The sequence below is a fragment of the Euprymna scolopes genome, chromosome 32, assembly GCF_053919585.1.
Source record: "Euprymna scolopes isolate OS-2025 chromosome 32, ASM5391958v1, whole genome shotgun sequence".
Taxonomy (NCBI): Eukaryota; Metazoa; Mollusca; class Cephalopoda; order Sepiida; family Sepiolidae; genus Euprymna; species Euprymna scolopes.
Window position 1 is genome coordinate 92484055 of NC_136513.1, and position 6012 is coordinate 92490066.

The following is a 6012-nucleotide window of genomic DNA, read 5'->3' on the forward strand; positions in this document are numbered from 1 at the left end:
ACACTTCATCAAATCTCCACACTAACGTAATGTACTAGCAATAAGTTTAAATGTCTTACATTTTTTCAGGTTTATTTTCTCACTATTTTAATTTTATCAATTTTAACCGTTTTTTTTTTTATATGCAGCTTATTTCTCAATATTATTCTTTTTATTAATGTGTATATATATTTTTAATTATACATATTTTTGAATCTATTTATTTATCTTTTACCGTTTTCTTCCTTATTTCAAACTATATTTTTCTTGCACCAAATAACTTGACACCTTCTATTTCTCTTTCCTCTCCCTTTTCCTAACCTTACTTCTTTAACGTTTCTTCTCTGTCCCGTGTAATTCCTTTTTTTTTGTACATACATCAACTAGCGTAAGTGTAAAAAACCTTCCCCAACTTTGACTTTATCAAGACTTTCCCGTTTAGTTTTAAATTTCACTCATTCGTTCTTTTCCATTTTAACATTGGCCATGGAAGATTGTTTTGCCAAGTGTCAAGTCTAGTTCTTTACTTTTTAAGTCTTTTCCGTGTAACCCTATATTAAAAAAAGATTTCATATGCCTCTCTACACAAGAACTATTGATTCCATGGATTGGATGTTACTCCCGCATTTCAGTACAGGATTTGTCTACATGTACTTTTCATACCTATTTTAACCCCGGATAATTAAAAAAAAAAAGATCCTAAAAGATATCTTACGAAACTCATCGCCCCCACCTGTTGCAAACTATTGGATATTTACATCCATATATATATATATATATTCGATTTTATCTATAAAATTTTACTTTTCTTTCAATTTTCTCTCTTAACTGTTTTCAAAAATTGAGCTCACCAGCAAAAATAGATACGTATCTATACTTAATTTTTACTAACTTTTTTCCTCTAAGGAAGAAAAGCCTTTCTTTGAAACTCCATGGAATAAGAAACCGGTCACTTTTATTTCGTATTCCTTGATTGAATAAAACATTGTAAATTTAATTCTACAATATATTGACTTTTTTCTACTTATAAATATATAATTTGTTTGGCAAAGTTTCGACGTGAATATCTCTTTATAATCAAATGATTAAAAAAAAAACTATTTGCAAGATTCACCATACAGATCTTTAATATTAGAACAACAATTTTAAGTTGGGGTATTAAAAACACATTAGCTAAAATACTAAACATGTAATTATTCCTTTGGATCGGCACCAGGAAAACGATACTAAACAAAATCTGAAATGAGCGATCTCTGACAGGGGGGAATGGCGTAGAGGAAGTGGCACCTCGCGGCTTTACACCGGAAATATTTCACTTCAATCACAAACAAAATCCATCAAAAGTACGTCAGTCAAGACCACCCTTACACCCAGAAACATACAGGCAAATGCATACACACGAATATAAATAAGATATATACATACACACGAATATAAATAAGATATATACATACACACGAATATAAATAAAATATACACATACACAAGAATATAAATAAGTTATATACATACACACGAATATAAATAAAATATACACATACACAAGAATATAAATATAATATATACATACGAATATAAATAAGATATATACATACACACAAATATAAATAAGATATATACATACACACGAATATAAATAAGATATATATATACACACGAATATAAATAAAATATACACATACACAAGAATATAAATATAATATATAGATACGAATATAAATAAGATATATACATACACACAAATATAAATGAAATATATACATACACACGAATATTAATGATATATATATATATATATATATATACATACATACACAGGAATATAAATAGAAATATATACATATACACAAATAGAAATATATACATACACACAAATATAAATAAATATATACATACACACGAATATAAATAAAATATATACGTACACACAAATATTAATAATAATAATAACAATATATATATATATATATATACATACGAATATAAATAGAAATGTATACATACATACAAATATAAATAAAATATATACAATCACACAGATATTAATAATATATATATATATATATATATATATACATATACACAAATATAAATAGAAATATATAATACATGCAAATATTAATAAAATCTATATACACACACGAATGTAAATAGAAATATATATGCACACAAATATAAATAGAAATATATACATACGCACTAGAATAATTATAGATCAAATGTCTTACCTAATTGTAATGCACTAACATAATTTGTTTTTCATTTAAATATTTAAGTATTGGACGGTGAATTTTGGATAATTACATTTTTTTAAAATCAGTTGGCTTTTAAAAGAATTTTAGGTCGAAATCTTGGCATACCAACGGAAGACAAACAGACCCATATAAATGAAACAGTAAATGTATGTATGTATGTATGTATGTATGTATGTATGTATGTATGTATGTAGAGAGGGCTCCCGTAAGCCGAGGTGAAGGCAACCTTTCTAGGAGAAGCAAATCTCTGATTTAAAAAAACCATAAAGCGGAAGACCAGTACCCGCATTAAGCTGGTCTGCAGTTTAATTTGTTGCTGGCTATCTTGCTCTTGCTTGTTGCTGGATCTCAACATTTTGAACCGAGAGAGAGACTTAGCTGTCGTACAAAGCTAAGACTCTGTAACATCATGTTTGTATAGATACTCCCTCAGACATTTGGGCTCATGAATTTTAAATGTCTGAGGGAGTGGCACTCGTCTGACAAGACATTGCAATCATCATGCATGTATGTATGTATGTATGTATGTATGTATGTGTCCGTTTAACCGACAAACTCTTAAACAACTGATAACACTGAAATTTACAGGAAATAGTAATCATACATCAACGACGGTTTTCAACGAATAAAATCTTTGTTTGGATGGATGAATTACATGTACAGAAATCTGTCGGTTTCTCCGCATTTAACTGCAGATTTTTTTAAAATTACAATTTCACCCGAAACATGGTGGTTTAAGAAATTTCGTGACGAGAAAAATTTGGCGACAAGAGTCTTGAAGATAATGAGCGTAGTGGTCGGCCATCGGATGTTGACAACGAGCCTTGTCGAACCCCATCCATGCACAACTGTTCGAAAATTTGCTTCTGAATTAGACGTAACTTATACGACGATTTCCAACCACTTGAGAGAGATTGGAAAGATAAAAACCTTGACAAATGGCTTCCTCACGAATTGAACAACCAAAAGAAACGCCGTTATGAAGTGTCATCTTCCTTTCTTTTATGCAACAAGAACGACCCGTTTCTCGACCGGGTTGTGACTTGTGATGAAAAGTGGGTTATTTACGACAATCTGCACCACTCAGCTAAGTTCCACAACATTTTCCGAAACCAGAATTGCGCGAAAAGAAGGTCATGCTGACTGTTTGGCGGTCTGCGACCGGTCTCATCCATTTCAGTTATTTGAATGCAGGTGAAACCATTACTACGGTGAAGTACTGTCAAGAAATGAATGAAGTGCACCAGAAACTTCGACAACAACACCCAGCATTAGTCAACAGAAAAGGCCTAATTCTCCCCCAGAACAATGCTAAACCAACCCTGCAGAAGTTGAACGAATTAGGCTCTGCCTCATCCGTCATACTCCCCAAACCTCTCACCCACCGACTACCACTTTTTCAAGTATCTCGACAGCCCTTCAAAAACCTAAGCGATATAAAAAAAACAAACAACAACAACAACAACAACAACAACAACAACAACAACAAAAACGACTTCATCGCCACCAGAACACAAGATGTTTACATGACTGGCATGAATACACTTGGTTTGCGTTGGCAAAAGTGTGTTCATTCTGATGGTGTTTATTTTTATCAAGACATTTATATTTGAGCAGAGACATGTTCAATTGAATTTAAAAGTTAAAAATCGCAGGAACTTTCTTGGCGTGTGTGTGTGTGTGCAACTCTCATATAGCCAACGCCACTAGACCGACCATAACCAAACCTTGCACGATGGTTTCTCATCTAATAATGATGCGCACCATTTTTCAAGGTTAAAGTCAAATGTCAAGGTCATAGCCTATGTATATATACCCTCCTACAGCCCACACTACTGGACCGATTATGACTAACCCTAGACTGATGATGGTCCCCCACCAAGAGATGGTGAAAATCCTTTTCCAAGATAAAGGTCAAGGTTATAGCCGATGTATATATACTCCCATACAATTCAGACCACTAGACTGATCATGACTAAACCTAACATAATGATGATCTCCGACCTTGGGATGGTGCACATCATTTTTCAAGGTCAAGGTTAAAGTATACGGTCGAAACTTTGCTTTATGGTCGGGTAGCTGCGAAGCGGGTACCCGAGCATACAGCAAAGTCCCGTGCGAAGTGCAAGTATCTTTGCTAGTATTCAATAAATAATTGGTTCTGTTATAATGAATACAAAATCTGCATGAATTAAAAAATATTTAAGCAAATATGCCCATCCCCGCGAGTATAAGAATAAAGTTTGTACATCTTTAGAAAAACAAATTGTATTATTTAGATTATACGGATAACTGTTCTCATCTTGAATGATATTATCGCAATGATCCTCTTCAGTTTCATCTTGTCGAACTCGGGGATCTTCATGTCATCTGTACGGAATTTCGACATAAAAATTCCCAAGTTTATAATAAGATGAAACTAAATAAGATCAGATGTTACATCGAAAAACAGGTTACATACAAAACAAAATAAAACAAAGCAAAACAAAAACAAAAACAAAAACACCCAAGATGAGAAAAAAATAATTCAAATAATACAAATTATTACTCCAAGTTTGAACCCCCCTCCAAAAAACGTAAACATTTTATATTAGTACTTTTAACTGTTTAAATTATCACATTTGTTTCGCTTTTGTCTTCTGATGTATTAAGGTCACTTCATTTCCGGACAACGTTGAAAGTATGACAGATATCGCATGATGTTAAACGCTGGTCATTGGCAAAAGATAGATTTGAAAGCGGAATTTGACGTGATGACGTACATCCCCGGACGTCCAGATCAATCGGCCCCATTTCTTTTCTGCAGGCAAACAATTGTGCAGGAGACGAAATCAAATCGGATTTATAGTAGGATTGTCAAGCGAACAAATATCGGCATTATTTTGATGATGATGATGATGTTGTTGATGTTGTTGTTGTTGATGATGATGATGATGATGATGATGATGATGATGATGATGATGATGATGATTAATCTCCCTCTCATGAACGTTCCACACGGCAATCCCCAACGTAGATAATGTAATAGATAGCCCATGATTTCCTGACGTGTGTGGCTAATATGAATTGCCACCAACCTGAACATAAATCATAGCAAATTATCCACACACACACACACACACACACACACACACACACACACACACACACACACACACACACACACACACACACACACACACACACACAAGAATTCTATATATATATATGCATATATACATACACAGATGTATATATGTGTATGTATACGTATGAATGTTTATATATATATATATTTTTTTTTTTATCTATATACACATATAATAGTATAGGGGGTATTATAGATCATATATACACTAGCAGGCCGCCCGGAATTGCCCGATCGTAAGATACGCTTAAAAATTATATTTTGATTAATGCAGATTTCGTATTTATTATCATATTATATTGTACCCAATATATAGTAATGGTTTTAAAAGTTAACAAAATAATGACTCGTACGCAACCACCGAAAATCGAAACTAAAACGTTTAGCTTACGATTTATTTTTGTAATGCCGTCGTTCGACCTTCATCTGGTAACGTTCATGTTTTTAATTTTCACACGTTTTGTACCGATTTTTCCCGGCTAAAACCCAAATGTAAAGTTCCGCATGGGTTAAAATACCCTCTATATGAAGTTTCATGTTTGTAGACCAAAACCTGACAGAGGAGTTTGGTAGGCAAATTTTTTAAACAAATATATATATACATACATAAATATATATAGAAACAGGTTTGAGTTTACTATAACCATTTTA